Source organism: Gorilla gorilla, chromosome 1 (genome assembly GCF_029281585.2).
Source record: "Gorilla gorilla gorilla isolate KB3781 chromosome 1, NHGRI_mGorGor1-v2.1_pri, whole genome shotgun sequence".
Lineage (NCBI taxonomy): Eukaryota > Metazoa > Chordata > Mammalia > Primates > Hominidae > Gorilla > Gorilla gorilla.
Window position 1 is genome coordinate 158,225,783 of NC_073224.2, and position 22,595 is coordinate 158,248,377.

Genomic DNA, 22,595 nt, shown 5'->3' on the forward strand with positions numbered 1-22,595 from the left:
ATAATAAATTGCTCTTGAGCAGAATTTTTAATATCAAAAATATTCTAATAGTGCCATTTATTATTAATAATAAACGATTTATTAACATTATTTTAGATTAAAAGCAATTTTTTGATAAAATTTCTTTATATTTGCCTAGTTATCTACTTTTTTTTTTTTTTTTTGACAAAGTCTCGCTCTGTCACGCAAGCTGGAGTGCTGTGGTGCAATCTCAGCTCACTGCAATCTCCACCTCTTGGGTTCACGTGATTCTTCTGCCTCAGCCTCCTAAGTAGCTGGGACTACAGGCGTGTGCCACGAAGCCTGGCTAATTTTTGTTTCTTTGTGTTTTGTTTTGTTGTTGTTGTTTTGATACAGAGTCTCACTGTCGCCCAGGTTGGAGTGCAGTGGCACGATCCTGGCTCACTGCAACCTCTGCCTCCTGGGTTCAAGCGATCCCCCTGCCTCAGCCTCCAGAGTAGCTGGGATTACAGGCGTGCGCCACCACGCCCAGCTAATTTTGTATATTTAGTAGAGACGGGGTTTCACCATGTTAGCCAGGCTGATCTCGAACTCCTGACCTCAGGTAATCCGCCTGCCTCCGTCTCCCACAGGCGTGAGCCACCACGCCCAGCCCCTATTTTTTATATTTTTAGTAGAGACGGGGTTTCACCATATTGGCCAGGCTGGTCTCGAACTCCTGAAGTTGTGATCTGCTCACCTCAGCCTCCCAAAGTGCTGGGATTACAGGCTTGAGCCACCACACCTGGCCCTTTTTTTTTTTTTTTTTTGAGACTGAATCTTGCTCTGTCACCGAGACCGGAGTGCAATGGTGCAGTCTTGGCTCACTGCAACCTCCACCTCCTGGGTTCAAACGATTGTCTTGCCTCAGCCTCCCAAGTAGCTGGGATTATAGGGGCTCACCACCATACCCAGCTAGCTAATTTTTATATTTTTAGTAGAGATGGGGTTTCACCATGTTGTCCAGGCTGGTTACAAACTCCTGACCTTAGGTGATTCTCCTGCCTCGGCCTCTCGAAGTGTTGGGATTACAGGCGTGTGCTACCATGCCTAGCTGAAGATTTTTTTTTTTAATTGGTTATCCAGTTGGCACAAAGAAGTATTTCCCAATTTTATATGTACGTATTTATCTAATAATAAATATGCTCTTTTGAATAGCTTATTATTCAAATAATGTTTTTGTTCTGGTTATAAAAATAATATCTATTTATTATAGGAAATGCAAAAAATGAATTAAGACAATGAAACTACTTATATTCCCATTCTTTTGTGTACCTTTTGTGTCTTTTTTCCTTTTTTTTTTTTGAGACGGAGTCTGGCTCTGTCACCCAGGCTGGAGTGCAGTGGCACTGGGCCCACTGCAAGCTCCAACTCCTGGGTTCACGCCATTCTCCTGCCTCAGCCTCCTGAGCAGCTGGGACTACAGGGGCTCGCCACCACACCTAGCTAATTTTTTGTATTTTTAGTAGAGACGGGGTTTCACCGTGTTAGCCAGGATGGTCTCGATCTCCTGACCTCGTGATCTGCCTGCCTCGGCCTCTCAAAGTGCTGGGATTACAGGCATGAGCCACCGCGCCTGGCCTTTTGTGTCTTTTTTTCTAAGCCCAAGATATACTGCCAAGTCTCTCTCCTCTGTCTATATAAGCGCACATGCACACAACATGTAATGTATGTAGTTCTGTACCGTGCTTTTTCACTTAACCTAACACTTTGATGTCAAAGTGATTTTTTTTTTCTACAATGAGAAATTCCTTCTTTTTATAGGGAATACTCTTAAACCACTGGAAAAATAAAAGAGCATCATAGGAGACAGTAATAACTTTCTAGAAAATATCATTTTACACTGACCTTTCCCATATAATAAGATTAATTTTTAGTATTTGAATTGTAAAGAGGTTATGATAAAGACTAAAACTAAATATTTCCTGTTTAAGTCATAAAAATATAAAGACAACAAAACTATATGTTTAACCAAAATCATATAGTGGCTAGCTTGCCTAGAAGTTATGATATATACTTTTAGAAAATAAATATTTTAAAATTCACAGATGCTGCAAAGCCCCGGTCAAACATAAATTACAATAAGTTTTTATGTAACAGTAACAATTCCAAAGGACTCTTACCAACTCTCAATTTGTATCACAGATAACGCTTTCTTTTTCTGCTCATGGAATGTAAACCACATTTATTTCTATATCTGTGTATTTTAAAATAAATTACCCCAGAAAACAAAATGTTGGATATACTATGTTCAACTGCAATCCAACAGAGAAAGCAAAACCTTGTATTTCCTGTAAAAATCCTGTAGTATATTTGGCGAAAATTTTGGAATAATTATAGAATTTGAATACAGCATCCATTTATTTGCAAAAGTATAAACTACATTATAATTATCAGATGACTCAATACATTTAGTAAATGATACTCCAATTTTATTATAATAATTCACCTTTTCTTGTTCATGTTCAGTACTATCAAATACAGAAAGAACTCTTTACTTACCATTCTGGGAAAGATGAAATTTTTCATTGTGCCATAAATACCCTGGAAAGTAAAGAAAATATTATTATTTATTATACCTCCATCCACTGGGATCCTAACTGCCAAATGTAATACACCAGCAGCAAAACAAAAATAAAGTAAATCTATAGCAGAAAACACAAATCAGTGTTCTAAGAATTCTTGAACATATATTATATGACTACGGACAGAGCTACCATAAGATTAAGTACTTGTTTTGATAAGTACTTTCAAATACAGGAATAAACTATTTTATTTCCCACAAAAGAAATATTGTAGAATTAGGAGAACATTGTCAATATATATTTTTTTCACTCAGCCCTTTAGCTCATTTGAAGTTTTTATTGAGAGAGATGAGACAGGTTTCCCTAAAACTCTTTAAGGGAAAATATGCTTTTCTCACATCCTGATAATTAATGCTATTAATATTAATCAGTTTTTTAAAGTATAATAAACCTAATTTGGAGAAAAATACACTGAGATCATATCTCTCTGTTAAAACTATATAATGGCTAAGGAAATTTTAATAGATATATATGAAGGAGATTTGCTTGAATTTTCTCAATAGTGATATTTCAGACCTTTAGAAATTTTTTCTAGTGAAGTAATTTTGAATAAACATTATGATGTGTTAAGATATCTTTGGAATCATTATTCCCAAGAAAGATATTGTTTCTGTAAATGAAAACTAACTAAAATTTCAAACTATAAACCCTAATGTTCCCAAAATAGAAAGTTGGTTTTTGTTGTTGTTTTTGTTGTTGAAGAATAAAACTGGGATTTGAAGGATGTCCTACTTAGATTTTCACATAGAAAATACCTTCTTTTTTAGACAATTTTTCTCTTAAAAATTTGAATACTAAATATGGAAGTCAAATTTTGTAATGATTCAGGAATTCTCCCTATGACAATAGTTTAAGGAAATTATTAGTTTGTATTTAATTGTAAATAATAATAATTCCTTTCAAAATTTTATATGTATTGATTTTTAATGCAAGCTCTTAATGTAAAAAAAATTAAACACAGAAATACTTTATTTTACATGGAATTTATTTCTAAAGATTATCAATACAATTTTGATATTATAACTCATATCAATCTGCTAAAAAAAAAAAGTATTTTTAAGCACCAGCTCCTGAAGAGGGCAGCACGTTCTAGATATTATTGAATTCTAAGCTCAAATGTGACAGCTTTGGCTTTAGTATACTTTTTTTAAGAACTAAAGGGGAAAACATTGATATTTTTTATAGATGTCTGTCCCCATGATATAATGAACCAGCAGAAAGTTTAGGCAGACCAAGGTCAAAACTGTATTTGATTATTAAAAGAGAACATTCAAATTAGACACCTAAAGCAATGTATTTAGAAAAGAAACAAAATACAGTAAGGAGACATTCCATGAGGAATGTGTTTTATCTTAATACTGTAGGTAACTTTTTCTATTGGCAGTGCGTTGACTATCAAAACTACTAAAGGGGTTAGATTTAATTATCTCACTTCTTGCACATTTCATCTCAATTGCTATGGCAACATTCAGTTGCCTCAGCAGCTATGCACACTTTAATCAGATATTTCCTCCTCATTTCTCTATGAGCCAAACTGTGTAGTCAAATTTACAACCAAGTCCTGACGAATCTGATAACACCTCTAACAATTTAATGGGCAACTTGCCTCCACCCACACATATAAATGTTTTCAGAGAGGCTTATAACTATTGGACAAGTATAAGACTTGATAAGAATATATGTCTGGACTTTCCTACTTCATTGATTTAAAAAAGAATTTTTTTTGCTCTTTTCTCTACCATTTCTTTTTTTAAAAGTTTTTCACCGATTTGAAACTCACTCCAGCCAGTCACTACCTTGGGTCCCCTATCCTCACTAAGAGAGTGCATGAGTAAAGGAAACAACCTCCAGTGTTCAAATGTCAATTCTCATCAACAAGTCTATTGAATTATTTACCTTTTATCTGAACATACTTGGAACTGGCACATCAAAGAGCCATTTTCTATTTCTTGAATACAGGTCAGAGAAGGAAGGAAAATAAAGATAAAGCAAAATCTGATAGAGGAGGAAAAGTGTAGAATATTATACTTAAACAGATGTCCAAGCATGAAGGAAATTTGGTCAAGCTTCAGTAATACAGCAGTTTTAATGAGAAGGAAAAACATGATGCATTAAGTTGTTGATGACACTTTGGTGAATATTAAACATCTACATTGTTGGACAAATCATCACTTTAGTATTTGGTAAAAGACTAGAAAAAACTTTTGTGGACATATAAGGAACATTCAAACTGTCCTGAATTCTGATTTAAAATGTTAGTTAATTATACTTTCATAAATGTCTTGAATTTTGCAAGTAGTAACTAAATTTTAATTTGATACTGTATAGTAAAAATTTTTTAAACTCTAAGAAGCAAAGTGATCTAAGGTCTTTCTAACAGTTTTAATAGCTGCTAGAATTTGTATTTAGATAGCAATCATTTTTATCCTGAAGTTGTGATAGTTCTCTGGTGAGAAGTTTTATTCCAGTAGCTGACAGTAATATTTCAGCATGTTTTTTCAATCACCACTTAGTAGTGTCTAGTAATATTTTCATTAAGAAGCAACCAAAAAGATGCTCTCTGTAGCTGGATTTATCACTCTGATGTGTAAAGAGCAAATTCTAGATTATGTCTTATGTATTACAGATGGCTAATTACAGCAATCAAAATCTAATCAAACCTGGAAAAGATTATATTTAAAGTGCAGGTCTTATATATTTTTAACTATAATTGAGGTCAGTATTAGCAGACTGTATTCAAAATGTGGTTATTGAAAAGCTAACTTCTCATTAATGATACAGTTTGGAAGCCCTGTAACCTTAGGAGTAGCGGAAGGAATAAGAGAAGTTTAATTAAAAATATATATACATATAAAGGAAGCATGGAACCTATCTTCAAATATTTGAAGGTCTCTTTATGTAATGGAGACAGTAAATGTCTTAGAAAACTAAGACAAATGGTAGGAGTTCCTGAGAATTGGATTCCAGCTCTGTATTTAAAACTTGAAAACAATTAGAATAGCTTAAACAATGGCATAAGCCATGAAGCAGCAATTCCTTTGTGTAGGCATATTCCATGAAATGTTAGCATATGAACTCTTTATTTTCCGTTCTTAAATTCTGAGACAACATTGTAGAAAAGGTGATAGAACCACGCCACAGATTTAGATCTAGGAATTAAGGTGAGCTACTTCTTAATGAATTTTTCAAATACCAATGCTTTATGTTAGTATGGAAACCTAGCAATGAACTGCAAACAGCATATTCAGCAGCAAGTTGGCAAATCCTACTCTGGAGAAACAGACTAAATGAGAAAAACAAACAGGTCTTAGTGAAGTTATCTAAAACCTCCAAGGAGACATATAAATCGGCCCTAATTGGCATTCATTCAAGAACCTCAGGAGATGCCAGGGAGTGAGTAGAGGTGAGGAATGAGTTCCCCTTTCAGTCTTGACTTGGCTCTTGTACCTAAAACTGGGGTGCCGCCAGAAAACACTTATGCTGCTGCTTATGTTAGACTTGTTCTCTGGATGAAAGGAAGATTTTGGCACCATCCTCAAACTCTATGTTCACTTAAGAAATAATAATTGCTCAATTAAGGGCCCAGAGCTTTTCTTCTGTATCCAGAGGAATTAAAAGTTGAAGACAAAATTGCGCTTCATGTGGGAAAGCTCATCTTCAGCAAGAATGCTGAATAAGATAAAGGAACGTTGTAACCAATGTGAAGGTTATAAATATAAAGTAATTGCTGATTCTTGAATCAAAGTAATGTACATTTTTCATGTAACATTAGATCTTGTAAAGTTCTAGTTTATGTTCCTTGGAAATCGTGTTTTTACTTAGTTTGGTTTTGAAGTTTCCTTGTGTGACTCCACTCCTGAATCACACTGAAGGAACCAAGGAGCTCACTGACGGTCTTGCACAGTATCTAATCTTACTGTACTCCAGTGCCGCCGCTTGGAGCTTGCGCCCTTTCAAAGACTGGCTATCTGCCTAAGCATCTGTTTCTACCTAAAGAGCTGGTGAGTAGTTTTGCAACAAGAAAAGCTAACTTTTGATAAAATAAAAACTTCAGCCAAATTAACTTTAAAGTAGTTTAATTGAGCAATGAACAACTCGTGATTCGGGCAGCCCCTAGATTCACAGCAGATTCACAGAGACTCCAGTGTAGCCACGTGATGGAAGAAGATTTATAGACAAAAAAGGGAAGTGATGTACAGAAATTGGCAGTGAGGTACAGAAACAGCTGGATTGGTTACAGATTTGTGTTTACCTTATTTGAACACAGTTTGAACACTTAGCAGTCTATGAGTGGCTGAAATTTGGCCACTGTGATTGGCCAAGACTCAGTTATTGTTACAGGCTCATACTCCTAAGTTAGGTTTTCAGTTTTGTCTGACTATTAATCTAGGTTACAATTCATCCACAAGGACTCAAATATAGAAGTACAGGGTCCCTCTCAGGCCATATTTAGTTTGCTTTAACACTTTTATTTTTACTATTAAAGAATATGGGATGTTACATACTTCATTAAGTATTTTATTTCCCCTGCCCCTCCAGACCCTTTCAAATCAAACCTTTACATTAACTTAGGTTGGTTAAAATTCCTCCTGCTGAGGTTTTGCTAGCAAATGGTCATGAAGCTTGTTTCCAAATGCTCACCCACAAAAGCTTTTACTAGCCAATTCCATTTGGTTGGCTGTACTCCAACACAGTCTCTGGTGATAGCAAACATTAGCTACAGAGAAACAGAAACTTCCATGGCACCCTGGAGGAACTTTTTGATCCAAAAGACACTCCTAGTAAACCAAAGTGTCACTACAACTTCATGAACGTTTCCTTATGTCATGAATAACAGTAGGAGGAAAGGGTGGCTGCATTTCTGAAATGGTTGTTCCACGTGTGTAAACCTAGTCCCCAACCTGAGATCAAAGAGTGTCTTCAATCAACAAGTATTTATTTAGTGCCTATCATGTGTAAAATTTAAGAAGTCAAAAAAGGACAAATAGGAGCTATTTTAAAATTCCGTTATTTGTTGAATGAATGGAGAAAGACATATTGCTGGCCTATAAAAAAATCACAATTACCTATAGGAGGGAAAATTAACATGAAACAAAACACAACATCTCTTTGTCATGTCCCTAACAGTTAAAGTCGTTCATCTGTTTCAAACTACAAAAGGTTTTAATATATTTTAACAGTATTTTTCCATTAAGTAGTTTTAACAAAAAAGCACAAATTATGTGGCTTTATGCAATATGGTCCTGCACTCTCACATCTACCCACTTATACCTCTTGCCTATGAAACTTAAGATATCTCTACTGAACCATGATATCCCTCATTGGGAATTGACAGAGTAGGGAAAGTCTTGCATTCTTGTTTTATTGTGGCCAATGCAACAATGTCAGGTAAATAATCATAAGCATTAAGAAAATGCATATTCAATGAATAATGAATGAATGAATGATAAAAGAAGAATGGAATTGGTGTTGTCCTAAGTGCAAGAAATATTCAACAAGATTAGTGTACTTTGAAATGGTCTTGGTTTCATGGAAGATATGAGACTTTTCACTGGTCTTCAAGAATGGATGAGAGTTAGATAGTAGATGTGAAGGAAATAAGATATTTCCAGTGGAGTTAAGAGCATGAGCAAAGGGATTGCTTTGGATGCAGAGAAATTAATGAAAAGATTTAATTCTTCTTGATAAGACTGGGTTGTATATGGATTAGTGATTTTGTTTGGTTTAGATTAAAGGATATTTTAAAGAAATGTTTCTTAAACTCGAATGTGCATACCTGGGGACCTTGTTAAAATGAAGAACCTAATTTAGTAGGTGTGGATTGAGGTGTGAGATTATTTATTTCTAACAACTTCCCTGGTGATGTTGGTGCTGATGCCATACTGTGAATTGCAAGACTGTTGAGGACCCTTGAAGCTAGATAGAGTCATTTGGGCTTGATACAGCAGGCATTCAAAAACCACTCTATGTCCTCTAGCAGTTACAGCATGATGAAAACTGCACTTTAGGGAGATTACTGTGTCAACCTCATGAAAAGTATGCTAAAGAAGAGAGAATGTAGAATAGGAAAACCAGCTGGGAGCCTGTCTACACTTTCTCTGCATATTTCATAGATTTGGTGCTCAATTATCTGTTGATTGATTAGTTTGTGTGGACGTGGTCAATTCAAAAGCAGTTTCTCAGTAAAATAATTGTGGTCTCAGTGACTTTTTGAAAACAAGTCAAGTTTAGGTAAAACACATGGGGAATCCATGAATGCTCTTTCCCTCTTCTCCATCTGGAAAAACTGTATTCATTCTTTAAAAGCCTTGAAATGTTAACTCCTCTGTTATCATAGTATAAAATTATAATTATGCCCTTATATGTATCTCTCACATATATAATAATTATAATGATAATTAGAAATCGTAGCAAACTAGTGCTTTGAGTGCTTATTAGTAGTGCCAGGCAAATTGCTAAATAATTTTTATAATGAAGTCTTCATTCCATTGCTGTGACAAATACTACAATTATCACCCCCATGTATGAAGATATATGTATATACATATATCTTCATATATGCATTTAAATATATATATCTTTAAATATATATATAAACATATATATATCTTTAAATCTATTTTAAAAGAGAACTTGTGTGCCCTAATATTCTAATATTGTGTTGGGTATGTACCAGTAAACATATTTATTCAGAGAATCATCACAATGTGTTCTAAGAAGTCACAAATTTCTTAGCGTAGCTTCTATTTTTGCTTGATATTTTCACCTTTGTTCCTTATCTCCAATAATTATAACAATGGCTAGCAATTAGTGTTTCCTATCTCTCAGGTACAAATTTAAGCAATTAACACGCGTTGTCTCATTAAATGCTTTTAATAATTTTGGTGTTATTATTACCTCCATTTTATATATGAAGAAAAAGAGGCACAAAGAAAGTAGTATGTCTAAGTTTCCAAAGCTACAAAGCAAGAAAGTTGGATGTTGAACCTACTACACTGTGTTATTGAAAGAAAGAAAAAAAGAAAGAGAGAGAGAGGAAGGAAGGAAGGAAGGGAGGGAGGGAGGAAGGGAGGGAGGGAGGGAGGAAGGGAGGGAGGGAGGAAGGGAGGAAGGGAGGGAGGAAGGAAGGAAAGGAAAGGAAAAGAAGAAAGAAGAGAGAAAGAAAAGAAAAGAAAGAAAGAGAAAGGAGGAAAGAAAGAAAGAAGGAAAGAAAGAAAGAAAGAGAAAGAGAGAGGGAGGGAAGAAAGAAAGAGGAAGGAAAGAAGGAAGGAAAGGGGAGGGGAGGGGAGAAGGGGGAGGAGGAGGAGGAGAAGGGGGAGGAGGAGAAGGAGGAGGAGAAAATAAAAAAGCCGGGCATGGTGGCTCACGCATTGCCTCATTTAATGCTCATAATAATTTGGGTGGTATTATTATTCCCATTTTATATATTAAAAAAAGAGGCACAAAGAAATTAGTATGTCTACGTTTCCAAAGCTACAAAGCAAGAAAGTTGGATTTTGAACCTACTACACTGTGTTATTGAAAGAAAGAAAGAGAGAGAGGAAGGAAGGGAGGGAGGGAGGGAGGGAATCTATGAAATCCAAAGGAGGGAGGGAGGAAGGGAGGGAAGGAGTCTATTAAGTCCAAGAAGCCTTATTGTCATTTTTTAGTTTCTATCAGCACACCACCATGACAGATCAGGAGGAAGTACCTGCTGGCTGGCAGATGTGTAGTCATGGGATAAAATATTTTCTATGAAGGACCCCACTCCCCTTGTCTTCTCTCCAGTGACACTCCAAATTCCTTAGACCACAACTCATTCTCACAATAGACTAAAGAATATTCCCCCAAAACATGCACCATCATATATTCAAAAGATAGTCTCCTTTAAACATTTGCCTTTAGGGAAAGACATTCAGCTTCTGGGATTCCTTTCTGGTATTAGGAGTAATAATGACAACCTTCCAGATATTTGAAGTGTTTGATATGATGGAAATTGTTACTTGACTGATCAACTAAAAAACAGATCAAAACCAAATAGAATATTTGTTTATTCCACTTCATGAGCTTACATTCTAATCTAAATTTTTAATATTTACAATCCAAATTGACAAACTGGATATTCTAATATCATAATTTCTGAAATTATGTACTTTTGTATTTTGCTTTAAAGAAAATTATTGTATTTTCTCAAACATATCAATATACTTTTGGGCAAATAAATCTTTGATAGTACATTCAACCCTACTCCATAAATTTACTTGATGCTGTAATTTTACCTGTGTTTGTTACATACTGATATGGTTTGGCTCTGTGTCTCCACCCAAATCTCATCTTGTAGCTTCCATAATTCCCACGTGTTGTGGGAGGGACCCGGTGGGAGATGACTGAATCACGGGGGCGGGTATTTCCCGTGCTATTCTCATGATAGTGAATGGGTCTCTCAAGATCTGTTGGTTTTAAAAACGGGAGTTTCTCTGCACAAGCTCTCTCTTGCCTGCCACCATCCACATTAAGATGTGACTTGCTCCTCCTTGCCTTCTGCCATGATTGTGAGGCCTCCCCAGCCATGTGGAACTGTGAGTCCAATTAAACCTTTCTTTTGTAAATTGCCCAGTCTCAGGTATGTCTTTATCAGCAGCATGAAATTGGACTAATACACACACCTAGATATTGATAACATGAATAGATACAGCGATGTCTTCAGTACCATTCTAGCACATTCCTCATGTACGCCTGCATAGCCTGTTCTTGTTGGAATTCACTACAAGTTTACACAACTAGGAAACAATGTAATCTATTATTTGCTGTGCTGTTTTAAAATAGTTGTATTATAGCAATGTAAGTAATATAAAAATTTTACCTGTCCACATATTATTTCTACTAAATTTTCTTTCTCTGGGGAAGTATCATTTTTGGTTTAAATAATATTTGTTGCTATTTTAATACCTACTGTAGCTATTTGGCTTCTTCATACTAAAGGAAGTGTATTAAAAGGCCTTTAAGACAAAAGAAAACAGAAAACCAACTGGGCACAGTGGCGAATGGCTGTATCCCAGCAACATGGCAAAACGCTGTGTCTACAAAAATTAGCCAGGTGTGGTGGCGAGGACCTGTAGTACCAGCTATTCAGGAGGCTAAGGTGGCAGGATCACCTGAGCCCAGGAAGGTCGAGTCTGCAGTGAGCCGTGATCATGCCACTGCACTCTGTGAGACTCTTGTTTCAAAAAAAGGAGGAAAGAAACAGAAAACCATTACTATAACTATCAGTACCAAATGTCTAAGAGATCATAATTGTTTTCATTGGAAATGAAACAAAAGTATAGTGCCTTTTTCTTTCATTATTATAATGCTGCAGTTTTAAAGAGTGGAGATGGAGAGAGCCCTCTGCTTTCTACACCTCCAAATGTGTCTTAATCTATTTGGGCTGCTATAACAAAATGTCATCAAATGGGTGACTTATAAACAAGAGAAACGTATTTTTCAAAGTTCTGGAGGCAGGGAAGTCCAAGATCAATTGCCTGCACATTCAATGTCTGGCAAGGGCCCTTCCGCTTGAACTTCCTCACAGAGATAGCTTCCTTCTCATTTTAATGTCACATGGTGGAAGGGGCGTGGGATCTCTCTCTTTATAAGGCCACTAAGCCCTTTCATTAAAGCTCCACCCTTATGACCTAATCACCTCCCAAAGGCCTCACCTCTTAACCATCACATCTAAGATGAAGACTGTAACATATGAATTTGGGGGAGAACATAAACATTCAGACCATAGCAAACTGTATTATAAAACTTTATAACATGTAAAAGACTTTTCTCTAAACTAACGTGAAAACTATTCCGGGATTATGACAACATATCATGGAAGATGTTGAATTTGAATAAAATTTTACTATTTTCTTATTTTGAAACAATCTTAAATCACAAAACTGTTGTAATGACAAATAACATTTTTTCAGAATTATTTGAGAGTAATTTGTCAACATGATATGATACTTATTATTCCCAAATACTTTAACATATTTTTTCAACAAACAAGGATATTTTCCTTTATAACTGAAATACAATCACTGAAATCAGAAAGTTAATACTGATACATCACTATAATCCTCAGATCCCCTTCAAATTTTGCCACTTATCTTAATAATGTCATTTATAACAAAATGATCCAGTCCACAATCAAGCATCAAATTTAATTATTATGCATTTTCAGTCTTTCGATCTGAAAGATTTCCTTAGTTTTACCATGGCTTTCATGAATTTGACGGTTTTGAAGATTGTGAGTTAGCTTGTTTTGTAAGATGCTCCTTGTTTAGGTTTCTCTTTTGTTTTCTCATTGTCAGATTCAGGTTTCCTCTCTTTGGCGGAAAAATCACAAAAGTGATGCTATGTTCATTTCATAGCAACCTATCAGGTGGCACATTACTCATGATGTGAATACTGATCTCATGATTAAGGTGATGACTGTATAATTGCTCTTTTCCTCCTTTTTATAAGTATATTGCAGGGAAGTAGAGTAACTTTCTATTTATTTATTTATATATGTCAGAGTGGACTCATGGATATTCCTTTTACCCAACAGATTATAATCTGCTGTTACTATTATTATTCACTTTGATTTTCAAATTGTCCCAGATATGGTCAGTGTGATCCTCTTCTGTCTGACATCTTTCTTTGACATGTCCCTGGCATTGTTTTAATACTTCCGTATTTCAACACAGTAATATATTCCAGGCTCGTTTTGTATTTTTCATGCCCCAGCCCTGGAATCAGCTATTTCTCTAAGGAGTCTTAATTTCTTTTAGATGAGAATGTTATTGAGAAACCAAGATCTAGGATGTAGGTGTGCCCATTGTTTTGGGGCTGTCATTGTTCTCAGGATCCAGAACCAAGGAGATATATGCACATAAAAATCCATTTATCTATCTGTCCGTCCACATATTACATTGATATTTATTTCCATATATATCTATATCTATGAAACACTGCTTCCTCCATTTCCAAACCAGCACCACAGGGTCCAATGTAGTTTATCTCTCTGTTTTTTGTTTTTTGTTTTTTGAAATGGAGTCTTGCTCTGTTGCCCAGGCTAGAGTGCAGTGGCACCATCTTGGTTCACTGCCACCTCCACCTCCTGAGTTCAAGCAATTCTCTGCCTCAGCCTCCCAAGTAGCTGGGACTACAGGCACCTGCCCTCATTCCTGGCTAATTTTTTGTATTTTTAGTAGAGACGGGGTTTCATCATCTTGGCTAGGCTGGTCTTGAAATCCTGACCTTGTGATCCAGCCCCATCGGCCTCCCAAAGTGCTGGGATTACAGGCGTGAGCCACCTGGCCCAGCCGTAGTTTCTCTCTCTTAATATTTGTAACAACTTGTCTGACAATGAAACATCTGTCTCCTGTTATTTTTAATATGTTTACTTTTTGATCAACCATCCTACCTGTAACCAATATCCTATTGCTGTTAAGCATCTGACCCTTCCCATTCAGGGGCTCTGCTCAGCCTGTTTGAGCTCCGACACTGTTTAGGCTACTGAGGCTCTCTGTTCACACATCACCTAGAGAGTTCCACCTTACTTGTCCCAGCTTCATAGGTTAGGTGAACAGAAAGATAGAAAAAGAAGAGCATGAGAAGAAATTGAGATACTTTTGAAAAAGCTTGTCTGCTATGTAGATTCTAATGCTATTGCATATCACATATTTAATTGAAAATTTCTCTTTTTATTTGAGAAACTAAAAAATTCTAACTAGACTTCACATATTTGACAAATATTTATTGAGTGCCTACTCTGTGCCAGTATAATAAATTTTAGTAAAAACCCAATTAACTGCAGTTCTCAATTAATCAATATATTTTACTTACTGGCTTGTTTCTCAGGGAAATTGGCCAATTATAAGCAACTACATTCAGACTGAAGATTTATTCAAAACAGGGTCAGTCATGAAGTCCGTATGAATTTTACTCTAATTCCCATACTTATATATTACCTTATATAATGAGAAATGACATTCAAAATTATGAACCTAAAAAAGACTATGAAACTCACTATTGAAATATTGCTGTGCTAACTACAGACATTTTAGAAATCTTTTCAACAAGCATAGTTTTATTCAATTAACCATAAAATTATATTCTGAAAGCATCCAATTTCTAGTTTATGTATTCATTTAACAAACATTTATAATACATCAATATATTCCAGGCACTGTTCAAGAAAATAAAAATCTCTCAAAGTTCCTGTTCTGATGGAGCTTACCATCTAGTAACAGGAAAAAAGACAATCAACAAGCAACAGCAATATGTGGTATGCCAGATTATTAATGGTACTGGGAAGGAAAATGAAGAAAAATGAGAGAACAGAACATGAACAAGGAGAAGTAACGGTAGATGTGCTGTCTTCAATGGTTAGTTTAGTTTTTTCATGTCATCAGTTTACCATTTATTTGGTAAGAGTCTCTTATGATGAGAAATATATTCTTCTCATATTTGTTTGCTGTTTTTCTTTCATATGTTTGGGTCAAATATGTAGCAAACTCTTAACTGTCTAAATCATTTTGTAAGGTCTGGAAAGACAGCAATCAAAATGGTAAATTGGGGAAGGTAGAAGGGAAAGAAAGAGTTGAGGTAACAGTTTGAGTGGAATTTTTAAGGTAAAAAAGAAAATGTTTTATATTGATTGGATTTTCCATGTGCATTACATTATCTTCATAATTTTAAAATCTATTTTTATTTTAAAAAATATTTTCATTGTAGCTGTTCTACTTCAAACAGTATGCTGGAAGAATTCAAATGTCCTAGAATAAGAATGAGGCCAGGCACAGTGGCTCACCCCTATAATCTCAGCACTTTGGGAGGCCAAGGCGGGTGGATCACCTGAGGTCAGGAGTTCAAGATCAGCCTGGCCAACATGGTGAAACCCCATCTCTACTAAAAAGACAAAAATTAGCCAGGCGTGGTGGCACACACCTGTAATCCCAGTTACTTGGGAGGCTAAGGCAGGAAGATCATTTGAACCCGGGAGGTGGAGGTTGCACTGAGCCAAGATCATGCCACTGCACCCCAGCCTGGGTGACAGAGTAAGACTTCATCTCAAAAAAACCAAAAAACAAAAAAAGGAATGAATGAGAAATAAGAGACTGAGATAGACAAAAAAATTTATCATTCATTAACCACTTTTCAGATAAATATGTTTCACTAACTCCCTCAAATAGTGACTCTATTTAAATAATTTAAATTACAGATATGGTCAAAACTCTTCTACTGTTTTCTTTTTTCTTTCTTTCTCTTTTTTTTTTTTTTTTGAGATGGAGTCTCCCTCTAATGCCAGGCTGGAGTGTGGTGGCGCGATCTCAGCTCACTGCAACCTCCGCCACCAGGGTTCAAGTGATTCTCCTGCCTCAGCCTCCCGAGTAGCTGGGATTATAGGCGCGTGCCCAGCTAATTTTTGTATTTTTAGTAGAGACGGGATTTCACCATGTTGGCCAGGATGGTCTCGATCTCTTGACCTCGTGATCTGTCCATCTTGGCCTCCTAAAATGCTGGGATTACAGGCGTGAGCCACCGCGCCCAGTCTCTTCTATTATTTTCAAACAAAAATTGACCATTTTAGTCCTTAGCTTAATAGATGTCTACCTGTTCCAATAATACCATTATAATATAAAGAATTGATACTATTAGTTAAAAGAATAGAAAAGTAAGAATGTGAAAGCAGTTAAATTCTAGGATAGATTTGTGAGCAGAAGTTAGTAGCATCCATCTGTAAAAGAAAGAGCACCAAACAAGGAATTTTAAAACCTGGCTTAAAGTCTTCCTAGTTCTTGTTATGTAATTTTGGGCAAGCTACTCCTACTTTCTTACACCTAGTCTTCTTTTTGGTAAAATGAGGATAATCTCAGCTTTTGTCTAAAGTCAGCATTTAGAAATAAGATTCCCAGAATTAAATGAAAAAATCCAATAAAAAGAAATCTACCAGTCTTATGTGTTTCTACACGTACTTTGTCTCTTTCTCACTCCTTCTCTCTCTCTCTCTCTTACACACACACACACACATACACAAACATTAAAGGAAAAATTATTTTTCAGTCAAATAAAGGACTATGTTGAATACATCCTATATTACCATTTTCAAATAAATAATGTTTAAAATATAATTTGAGGCCGGGCATGGTGGCTCACACCTGTAATCCTAGCACTTTGGGAGGCCGAGGCTGGTGGGTCACCTGAGGTCAGGAGTTTGAGACCAGCCTGGGGAACATGATGAAACCCCGTCTCTACTAAAAATACAAACAATTAGCTGAGCATGGCGGCATGTGCCTGTAATCCCAGCTACTTGGGAGGCTGAGACAGGAGAATCCCTTGAACCTGGGAGGCGGAGGTTGCAGTGAGCCGAGATCACGCCATTGCACTCCAGCCTGGGCGACAGAGCAAGACTCCATCTCAAAAATATATATATATACACACATGTATGTACATGTATATATACACATATACATATATACACACTTATGCATATATATACACATACATATATATGTATATATACATATATACGTATATGTGTGTATATATACATATATATATATAATTTGAATTAGTATACTAATTCTCAGAGAGAAGAATGGCCAAAATAATGGTTGTGTTATTTAAATTATTTTAAAAAGTATCCAATAATATTGTTTTTCATTCTCAGAGGCTTTTTATAAAATATAGATTAAACAGCTTTAAATATATTTGTTTCAGCTGGGCATGGTGGCTCACACCCAGTAATCCTAGTACTTTGGGAGGCCATGGCAGATGGATCCCTTGAGCCCAGGATTTCAAGACCAGCCTGGGCAACATGGTAAAACCCCATCTCTACAAAAAATAGAAAAATTAGTCAGGTGTGGTGGTGGGCATCTGTAGTCCCAGCTACTCAGGAGGCTGAGGTGGGAGGACTGCCTGAGCCTGGAGAGGTTGAGGCTGCAGTGAGTTGTGATCACACCACTGCCCTCAAGCCTGGGCGACAGAGCAAGACCCTGTCTCAAAAAATTTTAAAAAATATACATTTTTATTTTACTAAAATTGCCTCCATAATATTTGGCATCCTATAACTTGAAGTTTAATGCATTTTTCTTTTAATATATACCAATTTAGTATATAATACACACATATTTTCAAAGGCACAATGTCTAATGAGGAATTTACAAATTATATTAGAAATAAAAATCAAAATGAAAACTTTCCACAAAATAAATAGAATGTACAAACAAATATCTCTGAAGGTTCCTGTTATTTATCTCCATGCATTATAAGTTACATTTTATTTCTTTTTGATCAAGCAGTATCTGAATCCATTAAAAAATTTCTCTTGACATATTGACATGCTTTTAAAGCCCTCTTTGAATTGACAAGCCTAGCAATACTCATTCTTTTGGCCTCGAGTCATTTTATAAGATAAACAAAATCACAGAGTATTTACTAGAGACCTCACCTACAAAACTAGCCAACTATGCCCTGGATGGCAAATTTGGATGGGAGGGAGAAACAACCCAAAGAATTTACAAGCTAGCTGATAAAATATTCAATGAGCAGCCTAGAAACCACATAACAAAGCATTATATTGCAGGGTATTTGTTGTAAAGCTACATTTCCCCCCTTATAAATCCATAAATAATATTTATGCTTTTCACATAAATTTATATTCAAAGGTAGAACCCTATTATCTGTCACAGTGTTACTGTGAATGAAATGAGATTGTATTTACATGAATAACACTGAGTGTACTAACAGCTGGGCTCTGTTTTCGTACATTGATCCATTTAATCCTTATGACTCTATAGGATAGGTATTAGATTGAATCATATGAAATTGCCATTTTTGTTGACTATCGGCAAAACTCTGTTTCAACCTAATACCCACTATTTCTCCCATTTTATAACTGAGGAAACTGAGTAACTTGCCTAAGAAGAATAATTGTTTTTCCTATCTTACAATTGAGGAAGTTGATGCTCAAGAAAGCATACGTGACTTTTCCAAGAATGCACAGCTGTGTGCTTCTCAGAGGGAAAGATCAAGAGAGAGAACATTTGCAGATGCACTTTGTAAATTTCATTGTGCTATAAAAAAGTTAAAATGTTTTTGTTATTATTAAGTCTTTTCTTCCTAACTCCACATTGGGTCTTTTATTGCCCAACAGCCAAGGATTACCAGGGAAGGATGCCACTAGTTATCAAGACAGAAGTCTCTCATATTTGTCATCTTCTGAGATGATTCCCCCTCTGAAATGATTGGGTGACTTGCAATCCCCCATTCCTTGTTTTTCTGTTGTCAACTCAGTCCTCAATGATGAGGCACTGGAGTACTTTGGTTTGTTATCAAATTATTTCCTTCTGTGCTTGGAACAAATGAGTTGCAAGGGCTATTGGGAATAATATTTTAAACAATGAAACATTGTCATCTCTCAAGTAGTACATGAAACATATTCTTCAAACATAATTTCATATGAGCTTATTTGAGCTGGAAATAGAGGCAATTTAGAAAATATACACAGCAAAAGAAAGAGGAACCTAAATACGGACATCCAGTTGTCTGTTTTGTTCTTCCACTCTATTTTCACGAGTGTGTCATCCTCTCCCTTGTAATAAGAGGCATTTTGATACAGTAATTTTGAGCAGTATTTGGTACACTAAGTCCAGGAGAGACAATCTTCAGCCCTGGAGTAGAGAACACTAAGATCTTTCTCAGCTTCTCATCATGTGCTGCCTTTCCAAAGAAGTACTTAAATACTATTGCTAGTTTCTTTATAAAAATTCCACCTTCAACAGTAACATTTTCTCCTTATGGTTCTCCAGAACACAGAGGGCATAGTGGTTACCAGTGCCTGAATCAGGAGCTAATCTGTGTTCAAAATCAGACACAAACTGTGTTTGAAAGAAACTTCTGTCACTCAACTATCTGTGTGACTTTGAGCAAGTTGTTTTATATCTCTATTCATTGGTTTTTCATTTGTAAAATGGGGATTATATTAGTTCCTACTCCATATAGTTTACAAGTACTTTAAATGGGATAATGTAAGTAGTGTTTAGAATATTGCCAAACATGTTCAATATTTTAATGGATAGTGATTTCTCATGAAATTGTGAGCATGTCTTAATTTAAGATTTAGAAACACAAGTGTTTTTGTCTGCTCATAGAATACTTAAACATCTATCAGGAATTTAGGTTCATTTCCTTAAAAATTGATTCATCACACTCTTTGCAAGTATCTTATTCTCCTACTTTGTTCCCTAGGTATATCTTTAGCTTCCCACTTCCCACCATTTATATCCCATCTTAGTCTTCCCACAGTAAATACATTTGATCATCAGCTACATCTATCCTTGTCCTTTCCTTTCCTTCAATGTTGGCATGTATTTCATTGCTTATCTTTATCACTTATGATAACTGCTATATTACAAAAATAGACATCAAATGCTGACACAGGTTAGCAATGCTGGGCACTTTTCAAAGCACAGAAAAACTGTGCCCTACAATTAAAGCTGGTGAACTAGAGACACATAGAAGAACAAATTAAGATCCACTCACCACCACATATATGTGGTTACGACAATAGAAAATTGCATGTGAACATCATACACGGTAATAGAGGAGCTTTGCACTGGGAGAAAAAAGTAAAATGTGAGTTATAAGTCACAGTAGGTTAATAGATGACTGCTAGCTCTAATTTGCTCATTTTCTTATAGAACCTTTAATTACTTCATTTCTAATGCACTTAGGTTTGCCAGTAGTAGTCTTTTTTATTCTTCTAATAATAGTTCCTAAGGTACATCCTATAAATTATCCCTTTCCTTTTCCTCTCTTTCCTCTCTTTAAACAATTCTGAGAAATGGAGAAAAAAATGTGAACTATAATTTTAAATAACTTCTTTGGATTAATACAAGTGCAAAAAAAAAAAAAAAAACCTTCTGTTATTAGCACTCTGCTTTCCTGCCCCCATAAGAATGTCCCTATTCTTATACATGCCAGTTTGTCAGCTGCAGCCATTGCTGCTGACCTGCCGTTTTCTATTAAAGCACCAACTCTAGACAAACAAGCCCTCTCCATTCATTCCCTACATTCTTTACTTCTTTAACTTGTTCTAATTCCATGTTTGCTCTAAGAACCCTCAATTTCAAAATCCCTCATTAGGCTGGAGGAAAGTACTTCAAACTTTCTGTTTCCTTTTACTCTGTAAAAAGGCTAGCTTTCTCCCTAAACTCATTTGTTCAGTTTTGTCTCTTAGCTTCCTTACCTCTTACATCACTCTTTTGCAAGAACGGTGCCTTAAAAAAAAAATTCTCTAAGCCCTGTCCCTCTTGTCTTTAAGATGCTTCTGCAAATCTCACCTCTAGATTAAGTGGAAGAGATAAGTGTTAGTACTGAACTTGCCCAACAATTTAAGTGATGACTATTCTGTATTTGATAAAACAGCAACAACTCACAATTTAGAAATTCTGGGAAAAGCAATGGCCTGGAGACAGAGAAAAATTTGTGGTAAGACTGACTCTGTGGCAAATATTAATAATTAAATACAAAAAGAATAGAATTTTTTTCTTGCAAACATAGAGACATTCATTCAGTTATGCATTCATTCATATCATAAACTTTCCTAATCTCTTAGTACGCTAGGGGCTGGAATGATAATAACAATCACAACAGGAAAAATGTCTCTTTTCTGGAGTGTTCATTTATGGAATAAGTTTTTGTGTCAGTTCTTTCCTTGCATTCTTAACTCTTCACATGATGCCAAAAGAAGGAATTTGCATCTTTTGAAGGCAAAATATACAAATTAGACATAACACACTTGATTTTAAATGTTGAATTCAATTTTAATCAGAGTAGTCTAAAGTATGATAGTAAAAGGATGGATTTGAAAATTGAAATGTTTTCTTCTTTTTCCTTTTCTCTTTTTTCCACTAATGGAAGAACAGTACAAGAGTTTAGCAATATGAAGAAAAGAGGGATAGCCATGCATTAGATAACAAACCTTTAATGAGTGAAGTTGTTTATGATTCCTAAGGAAACTACACTTAAACAAATTATATTTCATATGTTTTCATAGATTTGATTTAAAGCATCCTTTTATGCCCAACGAACTAGGTAGGAAACATACTATTCCCAGTTTAAAAGAGAAAAAATTTAAAGAAATCATATGGCTAGTAGACAAAGCCAGGATTGAAGCTAAAACAGGATTTCCAAATCCTGGACTGATATTTTCCCCACTATAATACATACTACTGCCTTTTAAAAATGCACATGCTAATGTAAACCTAGGGCAGGAAAACTTCAGTCTTTTGTCATACAAATAGTAAAATATACACCACATTCACAGTTAGCTTATGTTTTATATATTTCATAGATAATAAGACATTTGAAAACAAATTAAATTTTTATCAAAATCCTTGGCAAAGTTTGCAGTTTCCTTTTGTGTGTTCAATTTTTTGATAAAATTTTAATATATATTTTATATTACAGTAGGAAAAAAGCATGTACACTTTGATTTCAAAGTCAAGTGAATTTTGAAATTCTGAGGCATGGCTCTGACATCAAAGATATTCAAATAATCACCACACTGATAACATTAACTTGATTGAACATTGCAGTCCTCTTGGTTAGAAATATTTAAAAGTTGTCTTTGGTTGATTTCTCTTACTAAGAAAAATATATCTTCCAAAGGGAATTCTGTCAGGGGCTATTACTGCATTTCCTTTTAGAGGAAAAGTAGATAGATTTGTGTAAAATTCACATGTACCTTTAAATTTTAAGTGCAAGAGATCCCAAGCCTTATAAGAAGTAAAGGTAATACTCTATGAAATTTAATTGAATATATCCAATTATGATGTTCTAGTATGATCATTACTATGTTAAAGTTGATCTCAAGATGTGAATGTTGAAATGTAAAGACTAGATCTGCGTGAACTATGTTTTAGTATCTCAGTGGTTAGCACTAAAAATGTAAAATATACTGCCCAGTAGGTTTTCTAAAAATAAGATGACTCTAAATTCATAGGAAATCAT

General features: G+C 35.3%; 1 protein-coding gene across 2 annotated transcripts in view; it reads right to left on the reverse strand.

Annotated features, from left to right (window-relative positions):
* Window positions 1-22,595, reverse strand: part of ADGRL2 (adhesion G protein-coupled receptor L2) — a 301,782-nt gene that overhangs the window by 229,266 nt on the left and 49,921 nt on the right. For both annotated transcript variants that reach the window (XM_063697514.1, XM_055369186.2), the window contains one exon: window positions 2,503-2,544. The gene's annotated coding sequence lies outside the window, so the exon portion shown is untranslated. The remainder of the gene's footprint in view (window positions 1-2,502; window positions 2,545-22,595) is intronic.